General features: G+C 46.1%; 1 protein-coding gene and 1 long non-coding RNA gene across 3 annotated transcripts in view; one reads left to right on the forward strand and one right to left on the reverse strand.

The window, feature by feature from the left end:
* Window positions 1-14,696, reverse strand: part of MEGF6 (multiple EGF like domains 6) — a 278,469-nt gene that overhangs the window by 242,267 nt on the left and 21,506 nt on the right. The window lies entirely within an intron of this gene.
* Window positions 10,171-14,425, forward strand: LOC106732130 (uncharacterized). The gene is made up of 4 exons (XR_012897329.1): window positions 10,171-10,289; window positions 12,861-13,062; window positions 13,155-13,324; window positions 14,142-14,425. It is a non-coding gene; the product is annotated as an uncharacterized LOC106732130 (long non-coding RNA).

Genomic DNA, 14,696 nt, shown 5'->3' on the forward strand with positions numbered 1-14,696 from the left:
TCCTGGGGGTTGATTTAGTGGGTCTAGAAAGGACCTGCTAAATCAACTGCTGATCAGGCTCCCCTCAACTCCCATACTCCACTAGGTGACAAGGAGTAAGGGTATGTCTACACTACCCCCCTAGTTCGAACTAGGGGGGGTAATGTAGTCATACGGAGTTGCAAATGAAGCCCGGGATTTGAATTTCCCAGGCTTCATTTGCATAAAGCCGGCCGGCGCCATTTTTAAATGCCGGCTAGGTCGGACCCCGTGCCGCGCGGCTACATGCGGCACGGACTAGCTAGTTCGGATTAGGCTTCCTATCCGAACTAGCTGTACGCCTCATGGAACGAGGTGTACAGCTAGTTAGTTTTAGGAAGCCTAATCCGAACTAGCTAGTCCGTGCCGCGTGTAGCCGCGCGGCACGCAGTCTGAACTAGCCGGCATTTAAAAATGGCGCCGGCCGGCTTTATGCAAATGAAGCCCGGGAAATTCAAATCCCGGGCTTCATTTGCAACTCCGTATGACTACATTACCCCCCCTAGTTCGAACTAGGGGGGTAGTGTAGACATACCCTAAGGGAAGACCTCCCTCCCCCCCAGTGGGAATTTAAACTAAGGTACATCGACTCCAGCTATGTTACTCACATAGCTGCAGTTGTGTACTTTAGTTTGACTTGGCCACCCAGTGTACACCTGGCCTGAGACATCACTGAAAAATCCAGAGGCATTTCTGCCCTGGGTTGTCAGGGGTTTTATTTTTATGATGTAATTAGGAATATGCATAAGCTCATTTGCTGTTTATGGTAAGTAAATACATACTTTAAAATTCAGTGGTTCCCACTGCTTACTTCTCAACCACAATCATAGTCCATTTGTTGTGCTAGCATAATCTTCAACAAGGCAATTGCCCGTGATGATCAAAAGAAAATATGAGGGTTTCAGGTGGGGATTAAGCAGCAGGATTGAGTAAAACCCCAAAGAACAAAGAGCCTGTTTTCATGCACAACTCCCTTGGTGGAGGGGGACATTATACAGGAAAAGACAGAATTGTTCCGAACTAAACAACTCCATGAAGCACACACAGCTCTTGAAATCACCCGATTGTGAACTCTTCTTATCACTCTGACTTGCTGGCCTTGGCGCCTACAGAGACCTACAGTTTCAGTGGATTAGACCTTATAACTCTCTCAGGTATGTAAAATGTAACCAGCTGGGGATTTCCAAGGCCCAGGGACACTGGCTGTCTCTACAAATGAGCTTTCCTCCCCCCCCCCCCCCCCGCCCTTCCTCTCCCCCTCCTCCTCCCGAAAGCCTCCCAGCATAGCTGTAAGACCAGTACAGCTCCATCCATGGAAGCAGCAGCAAAGGGGCTGTGTCAGCCAGCTGCTCTGCATCCAACCCTTCTTAAAAACACACTTGAACACTGTTCAACCAACAAAATCCATCTGGCAGCAATCTAGGACTGACCCTTCATCTGGTCAGCCAGTGTATTAAGTGTCTGAATTATATGTCTGAGGAAACCCTTCAATAGATAGCTCTGTCAGTGTTTTCGGTCTAATTACGGGCTGAGCACATTCCACTCTGACGAAAGTAAACTGTAACTCATGGCACTAAGGGACAGATACGTAGGTATTTAGCGGGGTTTTCAGAAGCACCGAAATGTCTATGATTCCTTGATTTCAACAGGGGTTTGGTGCCTAGACACTTCTCAAAACCCCATGAAGTGCCTAAATACTTTTAAAAAACTGACCTCCGGCCCCAATTTCTGAGGGCATGTCTACACTAGGAAATTCTTTCTAAATAACTAAATTCAAAATAACAACTCCCAAAATAACAAAATCAAAATAGCATGTCCATGCTACGGGGGAGCCTCACAACAAGTCTGAGGTAGACTCCATTAATGTGGACGTGCTACCTCACCACAGAGCCCCAGAAAGCACGGGGGAGTAATTAGTTTAAATGACTCTGGGGAGTCATCATTTCAAAATAGCAGCAGAAGAGCACCCTCACTACTGCTATTTTGAAATAACTATTTCAAAATGAGCATTCTTGCCTGAGGAGAGCAGGAGTTCAGATGTCGAAATAACCAGTCCGTTATTTCAAAATAACAGACTTAGTAGTGTGGCTGCTCCGCTTATTATTTCCAAATAACTCCCTAGTGTAAACCAGGGCTGAGAGTATTTAGGGCTTTGCTCCATTCAGCTTTGCAAGGCCTAAGGGACTTCATCTGTGAAGTCCCATTTTCAAAAGTGACTAAGGCACGTAGGAGCAGAAGAGTGATTGATTTTCAAGTCTGGATGTTTTTTCGAAGAGACATTCTCTGGCTCAAACAGGAATTACTTCAGCAAGCTCTCTGGCCAGTGCTATGAAGGGGTCAGATCACATGGCCACAGTGGCCCCTTCTGCCTTTATAAGCTATGAACAGGGTCCTGAGCAGCACAATGCAGACACGCCTTTAAAAATGGGCCTCTTGTATAACTGAGCCTTGAAACAAAGACCCACCAGGAGGTACCAGGTCTTCCTCTCCCCAGATCCCAGTACCAAGCATAATGATACTGCACAAGCATCCTCTCCATACTTCCCCAAAGGACCCTGTAGCTTTATACAAGCTATATTGCTGCAACACCACAGTATGCAACCGCATCTTGGTGCTGCCAAAGCTATGTGGGGCTCGCAACACGTCTGACAACAATGGCAGTGTGCATGTAAAGTGCATCAGCACCGTGCGGAGGAGACATGTTCCCTGCTGCTAGACAAATCTCCTGAACTTGTGCTCTCCATAAAACACCCCTCCGTGGGCATGTCTACCCTCGGCTTCCTAAAGAAGATATGCAAATTTGGCATGAATTTGAATATCTTCTTCTGATCCCTTTTTTGGAAGAGGTTTTTTCGGGGAGGGGGGGGGAATAGCAGTCTAGATGGGGGTTTTCACGCAAACCCTCCCATTTTCAAAAGAACCGTTATTCCTCAAAAATGAGGTTTACAGGGTTCTTTCAAAAAAGGAGGGGGTTGCACGAAACCCCCCCCCCCGTCTCGGCTGCCTTTTCCCCCTCCCCCCCGAAAAAACCTCTTCCGAAAAAGGGATTAGAAGAAGATATGAAAATTCGCACCAAATTTGCATCTCTTCCTTCGGAAGCCGAGGGTAGTCTAGACATGCCCACGGAGGGATGTTTTATGGAGAGCACAAGTTCAGGAGATTTGTCTAGCAGCAGGGAACATGTCTCCCCCGCACGGTCTAAATGACAGGGCAGGGGACTGGACTTGATGACCTCTCGCGGTCCCTTCCAGTCCTAGTACTCTATGATTCTAAATGTGCCTTGTTTCTCAGGCTGGCAATGGCAGGCTGCATGTGTGTTGTGCAGGAGGGTGTACATACTCCATGGGCACATCCCAGCCCATCTGCTACATCTATGAGAAGCTACTGTGGTAGGGCTGGAATAGCGCCGCAGGTTCTTGCAATGCTCAGGCTGGAATGTTAACAGGCAGAAGCAGGAGAATGTCATGAATTCTTGGCCAGCCTGTGTCAATTGTCTCCCAGCTCCAGATCAGCCAGAGAGCAAGGACTGGCATTCTGATGTGCTCTGAACGCACCACGCTTTGGAAACAATCATCATACAGAAAGTAAAGAGAAACTGGAAGATATGGGGCTCGTAGCATCAGTCCGTTGGTTAACATAAAGCAATGGAGAGAGCAAGAAATACATGAAGCCAGACACTTTAACGCACGCAAGAGATCATTTCCTCTTACTGGGAGATACAAAAAATACCACCTCACCCCTGCCCTCTTCACTGTGTCACAACGAATACGATGTTTTAAGAAACAATGACAGCTTTGCAGTAAGCCACAATGCCTATCCTCCTCCTCCCCCTCTCCCGCGGTTATGTTTTGATTCTGACCGTTTGCACTTCTACAGCCGCTTTGGTGGCCAAGTTGGGGGCAGGACTCCTAATCCTCACTTTCTCTAAGCATTCAATACAGTGTCTCCCACTTCATTCCCTATTCTGCTCCCCAGCGCCCCTTGATTTTCTGGTCAACAGAGAGTGTTCCCACTGGATCTACACCTACCTGGTATAATTACAGTGCTGGTATAACTATCACTGTGCAAGCAGTAAGAAATCTGCTATCAACAGTACCCCAGCAACACAAGAGATGAGGGGTACATCTAGACTGCAGGCTTCTTTCAAAAGAAGCTTTTCCGAAAGAGATCTTCCAAAAAAAGTCTTCCAAAAGAGAGCGTCCACACTGCCAAAGTGATCTGCTTTATCGAAAGATAGCGTCCACACTGTATGGATGCTATTTTGCATTTAAGGTGTGATTGCTATGGACAGAGTGACCACCAGGGCACGTGTGCTTTTTCCTGGAGGCCTCTTCTTTCAAAAAAACTCCCTCTTCCATGTCTACACATGCCTTTTGCTGAAAGAGCTCTTTCAGAAAAGGTGTTCTTCCTTGTAGAATGAGGTTTACCAATGTTGGAAAAACCCCTGCGTTCTTTCAATTTTTTTTTGAAAGAACAGAGTAGCAGTGCGGATGTAAGTGAAGTTTTTTCGGAAAAATGGCTGTTTTTCCGGGGGAAAAACCCCCTGCCATCTAGACGCACTTGAGGTGACAACACTTTTCTGATGGTTTGGTTTCATCTCTGACTGCTCAGAGCCAGTTGCTCAGGCTCTGCAAAGCTCCATTAGCTCCATATTGCTCTTTGAGATATTAGGATGACCCCCCCAAGGCCACGTAGGACATGCTTAGCCACGGAGGCATTTTGCAACACACATTAAGGATGGGAGTCAACTGATGAGCTTTTTGGAATCCTGGCAATGTACGGATTCAGCTGGGAAATGTCAGGGTTGCTTGGAATTAAGAGGGAAAGACAAGCATAAAATCAAAGGACCGAAGGAATGAGCTCTTAGCAGAAAGGGACGGGAGCTCTGAGCAGCTATTTCTACTGATATGGAAAGAGGTATCAGCCATAAGCGGGAGGAAATTATTCCAGTTCTGTGTAATGGCTCAGGGAGGCTATCTTAGGGTCACAGCTTAGTGGCCAATCCTTCAAATCACATTCTCTTTGTCAAGTTTGATTAGAATTCTCTTATCGTAATGTTTTATCAGACTGCAGCCAGTTATGATCCACTATAATATAGAGAACTAATTTCCCCATTACTAAGTTTCCTGTTATTCTTTTTACCATTGATAGCTGCATGCATTAAATACTGACTCTGATTTTCCTACAGAAACACAATTGCCTTCTTAAATTCCCACTCTATGTGAGGTCCTAACATTGTCTTTTATCATGCTTTTCTCCACAGTGTGAATTTCCCATTCCACCATCTACACATACACACTCACGCAGGACACCTGATACAAAGAAATAAACTCGTTTATATTAACAATTTGTGTTTTTTCTCTTCTCCTACTAGTTCCCTTTGGGTTCAGGTTTCTGGGGTTATCTACTATATAATTTAGAGAGTGTGTGTGTCTGTCCATCTGTGAGTCCATTTGTTCAAGAACTCCTCCTAAACAGTAAGAGTCACCAAATTTGGTAGGCAGCTTCCTCTTATCCTAGCTTAAAGCAAGGTCAGGGTTTGGTTGTGCCAGGACATGCGACTGTTTTTCATAAAATGGAAAGGGAGAGGTTCAGAAGGAGAGACAGTTATACTGTAAAATGACCACATGAGGGCAGCAAGGGGACCAGACATGGGAACCAGGACAGCTATACCCCCATTTGGCCAATAGGGGGCAGGGGTGGAGAAAGGGACAGTTAGCTTCTATAAATTTCAGAGAGTTTTCCCTTTTGAGTGTCTATGTGTCAGTGTGCCTGTCTGCCCCCCCAGTCGGAGGACATGCGCCCCTTTCCCAGCTGTGCCCACTGCATTTGCCACGGCCGTGGAAAGGTGCTTTTCACCTGGCTCTAAGTTGGTGTGATGAAAGAGGGCTAGGATTGTCCTCTCTTCCCAGGGCAGCATGCAGACTGAACCCCTCATCCGTAATCCCCTTCTCTCCTCTCCTTCCTCCTCCCCACCCCGAGCAATGCATTACATAAAGAAAAACAAAACTTATTTGAGTTATGGACCCAAGCAACACCAGGGCTGTAACACTTCTAGTTATAAGTGAATAAAAGGACATATATGCTGAATATCAAGAAAAAAATTCCTAGCAGAGTAGATCATTAGACTGCTGGAGTAGTAGCACAGGGAAATGGTGGATACCAGTTCACCCATTCTTGTCACACAGGAAAGAACATACCACTGGGTTCATCCTTAAATTCAGCTGGGTGTGCAATCTCAAAATAAGTGAGAGCACAAAAATTTCACCACAAAGATCAGAATAGACTTACCTCTCCACAAGGACTAAAGGGTGAGGCTATGGGAGAGAGAGGCATGAGCAACAGGTATAGCAACCCCAGCCAAGAAGGTCAGACTACCCTGGAGAGGTATAACTTAGTTGAGTTTTGCTGCTTGGGTTTCTTGGAGATGTTCTTGGAGCGTCACGTCTTTAACTGCATGTTGCAGGTATTAATTGCAGTTCCCCTTTCGTTCAAAGGGGGTAACTCAGCTACTGTGTAGTGTGTCTGGAGACTTGCTTTAGAATGGTCATCAACCGGGTGGCTCAGCCCCGCAGCATTCCAATTTTTTTTAAAGACACAGTGTCATTTAGTTACCCTTCACGGCTCTATCTAAGTGTCCCATGTTGTCCCACCTTTGTACCTGCTTCAGGTTCAAAGGGCTCAGGTAGTTAACTCTGAGAAGCAAACATGCCCTTGTCACGGAGCTGAGTAGGTCATGACTGGTGAGGCTGAGCTGTGTCTTTGCCTTGATTTAAATCCCTTTCTGACCGACACCTGAACCCGCACCTTAGACCTTCGAGACATGATCACTGAAATACTTAGCCTGGGTGCTAGTTCTTGTTAAGTTAGAGTTTCAGGATTTGACCACTTTATATTTTCTCCCCAAAAGACTGCTTAACAATACAAAGGTAGCATTGAAGTTAAAATACCCCGATACCCAGGCTAATGAAACGGTGATGAAATGCTACCTCCGAAATCCATCTATCTTCCTGGCTAAGGTTTAAGTCACTTTTTATGACTATGCAGCATTGGGTGCCATTGCAAACCCGTACATATTACCTGGGGAGAAGCTCAGAAACTCACTCACAGAAATCCAGTTTTGGTGGCTCTCCTTACAAATGTCAACTTTTATATATATTACTTCCAAATGCATAGAGCTTTTCCCCCAGGTATTAAGACACACAGACCATGAAGCTATAAATATTTTTGTTGGAACTTTCAGCACAGACACATTCCACACTTCCTCTTTAGAAAAGAGCCTTAAACTATAACTAGTAATCTAGTCCCACAGACTGAGAGCATGTTTGTTTGGTTTTTTAGAGGACGTCAATATTAGTCAATGGAATTCTCTCTGCAGGCAGGAAATAACTTTCAGGTCAGGTGGAACATGAAGACTCTTCAGGTTTCACTCTGTGACCCTGGGAGATCTCATAGACAGAGTCTGGTTGTGATCGGGGTTTGACTGTACATCCACAAGGAACCTCTACAGGAGGCATGGACGGGTACTAATAGTTCAGTAAGTTGAGTTTCCTCCAAGTCTGTACAAGCAAGGGCCACTGCTCGGTGCTAGGGCAGTGATGGACAATTTAGGCAATGAGCCACATGTGGTCTGGGGGCTGCAGGTTGCCCACCACTGTTCTAGGGGCTACTGGAAGTCCTTGTGGAAATGTAACACAAGAAATCAGGAGATTTGTGTTCAACTTCTTCTAGGCCCCCGATTTCCTCTGAGGCTTTGACAAGTACCTTCACCTCTCTAGCCCTCCGTTTCCCTGGGTGTAAAGTGGAAATAATAACATTCTATTCTAAGGGTCCAAGGGGGGCTGAAAGTCTTAATTCACTCATGCTTAGAAAGAGATCCTCGGACTGAAGGTGCAGCATATGGCATTCCATTGTTACACAGTTCCCACATTTTATCCCAGACATGGCTGCCAGTCTCCGGATGCAATGATTGTTGTGTATAGACTATGAAAGTTCATTGGAATCTTCAATAGAAGACGGTATCCAAATTTCATATTGTATTACACTGTGGAATGGACAATAGCTACCACAGAGACAGCAAACCACTTGTTTTTATCAGGGTTATGTCTGACCCAGGGTAAGTGGGGGAGGGGGTAGCACTATTCGCTGGCTCATTTCTTGGCAATGATATTTATAGTTAGGCATGAACTTTACAATCTATGGGACTATGTAACCCTTCACTGGCTGATGGCCAGCCCAGCACTTCCTACTTCAGGAAGGCAGACACTCGAAAGAAAGCATGTTACTGCAGCACCAGAGAAAACCAAGTAGATCTCCCTGTTTAAGCCACAGGGCCAAGAGCTGGTGAGCTGTGCGCATCTTTATGCCATTGTCTGTTAAGAATCACATTCCCCTGTGAGAAAACTCGGAGATCCTAAAACGGAACCAAAAAAACCCGGGCTTGTTTCTAGACTGAGCGTGATAAGTGCATGGACAGAATGGTACGATGCGACTGCTTACAGTGACATATGGCTCACCCACATCTACTGTTAGTAAATCTCTCCAGTGGTTGGAGATTGGAGGCTTGGTGGAGAAGGTGCTAAGTGACTACAGTGAATTTTTTCCCGGTATCAGTCTGGTGGGGCTTGCTCACATGCTCAGGGGCTAACTGACCGCCATACGTAGGAAAAAATTCCCCCCTGGGCCAGATTGTCAGAGACTCTTGGATTTACTCCTTCCTTTGCAGCCTAGGGCACGGGTCACTCGGTGATGATAACCGGAGTAAATGATGGATTCTTTGTAACTTGAAGTCTTCATTTAAAGACTTGAGGACTTTGGTATCTCAGCCGGACGGTCTGGCTCAATTACTGGGGCAGGAGAGTGTGGTTCTGTGGCCCGTTATGTGCAGGAGCTCAGACTCAACACTCGCGATGGTTCCCTCTGGCCTTAAAGTCTATGCATCGGTAAGGAGGACAAATGTGAGTGCAGAGGGGCGCTCCATTCACTTGACTTGTTTTACTTTTGACTTTTCTCCCTTTGTGTTTAACTTTGTCTCTCACTTTGTTCTTAACTTGCGATGCAATGGCAGTCTGAGCCAGCACCCCCTGACGCTGATGGGAGTCTTTCCAACAACTTTAATGAGGGCAGACCAGGCTGAGCAAAATGGGAACTGCCAGTGCCCAGCCCGTCTCTGAATCAAGCCCCCTTTTTATTTTCCACTACATCTGGCAAAGTCGACATTGCTCAGAACGTAAATGTTCTTATTTCATGAAGCAGATCTACCCTCTTTCTGGCCTTGATCACTAGCATGCCTGTCCTACTCGAAGAGTTTTATTTCTGAAGTGACCCTTACAATGAAATATTACCCAAAAAACACAGTTGTAGTATTTTTTGCAGCACCGACCTCCCTTTGTTTTCAGACCCCTGCCAGAGCAAGGCACAGCAGAGGCTGCGCTTGCCAGCTACTATCAACGGATATTTGGGGTGTTAATTTCTGTTAGGTGACACTGATGTTTATAGAGAACTACACCTTTAAACTGAATCCTGCCACTCCTATTCCTGTTTCAACAGACAAGGGGTAGAGGCTCGCAGTGACACAAAATAGGGAAGTCAAATACAACAGAGTAAACTTAACTGAGAAAAGTATTTTCCATTCACTGCACCACAACGTACACACACTTATGAGTCCAAATCAAGACATCTCATAAAATAACCAAGCCTTCCTGCAAGGAGACTGCGACGGTTTCACAGCCTCACCCCACGTGCTTTACGCAATGGACTTACGGACACAAACATGCATAACTCAAAAGATGCTTTGCACAAAATACTTCATGCAACCCATCAATCTTAATGTCCCAGTCTGCTGGATCTGTATGTCATATTTTGGTGCATGTATCACTCTTCTATGTAAGGTTAGAGATATGGGGGATGGGATGGTTTATGGTTTTAAATGTGCAAATGAAAGCCATCAAGGTTGCTTCCAGTGCTGGACACCTCAATGTCTGGGTGATCACCTGTAAACTGCTTCTTTTGCCCTTTGAGTCTAAGCAGTAGTTGGTCTTAGGAAGTCACGTGACCACCCCAACTGGTAGGGGCTGACCAGGAAATTTTCCATGGAAGGTGGGAGGAGAACAAAAGTTTCCACCCAAAGTGAAATCTATAAAACAATGGGAAGCAAGCTGTCCCTTTGTCTCTGGCTGGCATGTCACTCCCAGGAGAATGAACCAGAGACCCCAGAGCAAAAAAGATCGCTCCTGGTTTGGAGATGTAGCTGAAATAAGAATTGTTTTCGGGTAAGTTTGTACTGAGCTTTTAGCGTTAGAACTAACTGTGCATGGTTGTTATTTTAAATGTGTCATCTACTTTGCTCTGCCTGTTTTCTCTCGCAGACACTTAAATCCTGTGGTTTTGTACTTAATAACCTCACTTTGCTTTACTATCAAGCCCAGTGTACATAACTGTTACCTGCGGAGCTACCAGTGTGTACATCCTCCTTTCATTGTTAAGGGGGGCTTAATTTGGGGTTCTGATCCCATTTGCAGGTTGGGTTCCTGAAAGCTGGGCCCAAAACTGCATTCTCCTCAGACCTGAAGTGTATCAGTGTCTGTACTGCTCTTGGAGAGCGGGCAGTGATCTCAGCTCGGTGCCTGGGATGGGGGAGACCAGGAGATGTGGCCCAGCAGGACAGGGTGGTGAGAAGCCCCAGAGAGCAGGAGGGTGAGGGGCAGTGGCTTTGTCAGCAGCCCGGGAAGCAGCTCCAAAGGTTCTTCTGTGTCCGCCCCCATCACAGACCTGCAGGAGACCTGGCACAAGTTTTATGTGGAGGGTTGTACAGCCCAGAGTCATGCACCACGCAGGGGTTTGACACGTGTGCACAGTGAAACCAACGGCTGAGCAGGGCTGCCCAGAACAGGCCCCTCTGAGAGCAGTCTGAGTGCAGTGCTCATTAAACCATTTGCTAAAGCTAAACAGAGATATGAAGCTCCGCATAAGGGAACACCCTTATGCTATTAGAGACTATTAAAAGCTCCCCTCCTAAGGCGATTCGAACTGGGCTGCTTTCTATGCACCCCCTGGGGATATTCAACGTGGTCTTTCATCCCCACCTCAGTCACTGATAACCACCCCCCACACTGGACTGCATGTTTTATTCTCCCTCTTTAGCCACAATCAATCCCGTGTCTCAGAAGCTGGAACACAAACAAGAGTCTGCGCCAGCATTTCTTGGGCTTTTAGGATACATCTACACTGCACGGCTATTTTGAAATAAACTATTCTGGAATAACTACTCCAGAAGAGCTTATTTTGAAATAGCATGTCTACACTGCAGAGAAACCTCAAAGGAGTCCGAGGCAGGCTCCCATAATGTAGACGTGCTATCTCAATTTAGAGCCCCAGGAGGCACTGGGGAGGAATAACTGAGAATGGCCCTGGTGAGGGGCTATTTTGAAATAGCAGCAGTGGAGCATCTACACACGCCTTGTTTTGAAATAGCTATTTTGGAAGAGGTGTTATTCCTCGTAGAATGAGATGTACAGATTTCAGAATAAGCCGTCCGTTATTTTGAAATTATTTCGAAATCACAGAATGGCTGTGTAGACGCTCACATTGTTATTTCAAAATCACGCTGGTTATCTTGAAATAATGGGACAGTGTAGACACACCCTTAAATGGAACTGTCTTGTAAACATGGAAAATCGCAATCTACGGAACCACCCACTAAATCCTTCTTCCCATGCCTCCTCGTGTTCCCTCCTTTTCACCATCCTCAGTTCCTCTCCCTCCAGCAGTTGTATTCACCAAAACAGAAGGAACTAGCAGGGGTACACAGATGCAGTGTCTCTTCCTGAACTCCGGTTGCTCCATTCAGATTAAGAGCTACTAATCGTAAAGACTCAATGGGATCCATCTTTTCAGCATCCTAGAGCTAACAGTGGACTTCAGGAGGCTACCCAGACACACAAGTCGTGTCCTGCACAGCAAGCACTTTACTGCATTATTCAACCCATGTGGAATGTATGTGACATCTCAGATGTCACCTGAAACTAACAAGCTCTAAGCCAATCTTATCAGTTATCATTAAGGAAAGGAATCTGATACCAGACTACGAGTGAAAAAGGCTGCCGTGACTTCTGACCTTTTCCCTCTCTAAACGGGTTGTGCGGATGAATGGCCCGGGACAAAGGTGGGTGAAAATGCAATAAGGAACGACATAGTAACGGAGACGCAGCAAAGCAGGGAGGAGTGCTTTAAGTCAAAGTGATTTAAATCACATCTTTCAATCACAATTTGAATCACCAAACAGGAAACCTCAATTTAAACAATTGATTCTCATCTTGTGTTGCAATTGTTCTTTTTTTGTTATTTTCCTAAAGAAAGATTGAATCTCATTGGTTAGTAACCCTTAAAAATGTTCATTTGCAATTGAATATAGCCCTTTACATAAAAGTTGGTACTTTTTCCTAAGCATAGGAACACAATATAGCTATACATATTTAAGCAATTAACATGCATTTATTCAAATTATCAATGTTTGCGTACTTCATTATATCAGAAAATGGTGTATAATGCACTTATTAGATGATGATCATTACTGTGATTTATGTCAAGCTCTATTTGGATAGAAATTGGAACTCAATTAAAAATGTATAGAAACAACATTGTAAAACTGCTGTATTCATGAAATAGAAGTTTTTAAATGTGCTACACATATAAATTTATTGAATCGTTTGCATTTAAAATGAACCGGTTTATTAAATATAGGAAGTATTACCTGTAGTTAGTGAATTGAGTTGTTTATTTCTGGCAGCTATGTCCCTCAAGACTGTAGAACTCATCCTCTTGTATTTAATTGTTACTCGTAGATGGGAAGAGGAAAACAAGCTTGCCTTTCAACTCTTGGTGGTTTCTTAAATTGGACTGAACTAGTCATTCAGATGAACTAGCTGAACAAACCGAAATGAAAAATATTCTCTCTGCATCCACAAAAGAGTCTAGTGGTGCCAAAATGAATAAAATGATTCAACACACTTTGGTTCCTGGTGCTTAACTAGTGATTTCCACCAGGTCAGAATGTTTCTGTTTTTAGAAATTTCTGCAGCAAACATGTGCAGCTTAATTTTTATCTTGCCATCCATTTCCCATTTATCCATTCCCAGCAGAGGCACTGAGCTTGCAGGTCGTTAAGTAGGTCCCGGCCTGGTGGCGCTGTATGGACCATTCTCCTACCTCTCCATACATGGACTGGAAGCACTGCACATTTTGGAGGCTGGAATAATCAAGTCCTCAGTGCTTCGAGCCAGCTGCAGACCTGCTACACAAGGACGAGGTAGCGTGTGAGATCGGTGGTCTGGGCAAAGCACTCTCCTATCAGGCAGGCAGAGGTGTTTCACCCATAGGGCATAGCTGGCCCAGGTGCTGGACTTTTGGAGGCCCCACAGCAACCGCTCCAACCATCCTTGGGACAGGAGAGACCCAGGGGATTATGGGCTCTGGCATGGGGTCACAACAGGGGTTGCCCCTCCACACTCACCATCCAGGTAGAGCTGCGTTAGGTTTCTCCTCTGTCAGGAAGCAGAGCACCCTGGCCCCAGGGTTTGAGAGAAAGGAGGCGCAGCCAGCCGGGAGAGAGCGGTACAGCATGGTCGAGCAGGCTGCCGGGCCGCTCCGGCTCCCACCACCTGCATGGTGAGTGAGGGGTGACCCCTGCTGCCACTCTGCCAGACCCCCATAATCCCACAGGCCACATTGCTTGGGGGAGGTGGCAAGGGGGCAGAGCAGGGGTGAAGCTTGGGGGAGGAGCCAAGCAGGGGCAGGGCCTGTGGTGAGGGGGTGGTCTCAGGCCCCGTACCTGAGGCACTGGGATAGAGTTGCCCCAGGCCCTGAACCCCCCTCAGGGTGGCCCTGCAGAAAGGTAATACCGCCTTGAGGGAAGCACACTCTTCAGGGTTGGGTTAATAATCAGGCGGGCACAGGGGCCTTGTTCCCCCATAATATTATTTAGCACATTCCATCGAACATCGGATACTACCTACTGGCTATGAAAGAGAAGCTACCGGCGTGGCTGAGCTATGGGCAGAAGTATATATGGGCAGATGGGGAGTGCAAAGTTCCCCCAATAGAGCACCATGTGCTTCTGCTTTTAGGCAGACAAAGGGGATCGCCGGGCAGAAGCAAGCAAAGAGGAGCATTCAGAAGCCTGGAGGAACAAGGAAGCTGCAGTGAAAAAATATTAACTACAATAGGAAGACAGAAAGAAAAAAAAAGAGATGGTCTTAGCTGGTTTGATTCTGCCTGGCATTCTCCAACACCAGTTCTAAGTATGTTTTCACCACTGATGACCTTACCCAGTGTCTGCATGGAGCAGAAACAATCTCTATGGCCTCTCTGAGGACGAGTGGTCCTGTGGCACCTTAGAGTATGTCTAGACTACACGGCTCCATCGATAGAGCCGTGTAGATGAGTTTACTAGACATAGGAAAATGAAGTGGTGATTTAAATAATCGCCGCTTCATTTACATCAAAATGGCCACCACGCTGTGCTGATCAGCTGTTTGGCGGCACAGCGGGGCAGTCTGGATGCTCCGCGGTCGACAACGGAAGCCTTTGTCGACCGCTCCATTATGCCTCGTGGAATGAGGTTTACCGGTTTGAAAGAGGTTTACATCAAAGGACACCCCTCACCTCAGTTTCTGCTAATA

The sequence above is a fragment of the Pelodiscus sinensis genome, chromosome 23 (genome assembly GCF_049634645.1).
Source record: "Pelodiscus sinensis isolate JC-2024 chromosome 23, ASM4963464v1, whole genome shotgun sequence".
NCBI classification, from domain to species: Eukaryota; Metazoa; Chordata; order Testudines; family Trionychidae; genus Pelodiscus; species Pelodiscus sinensis.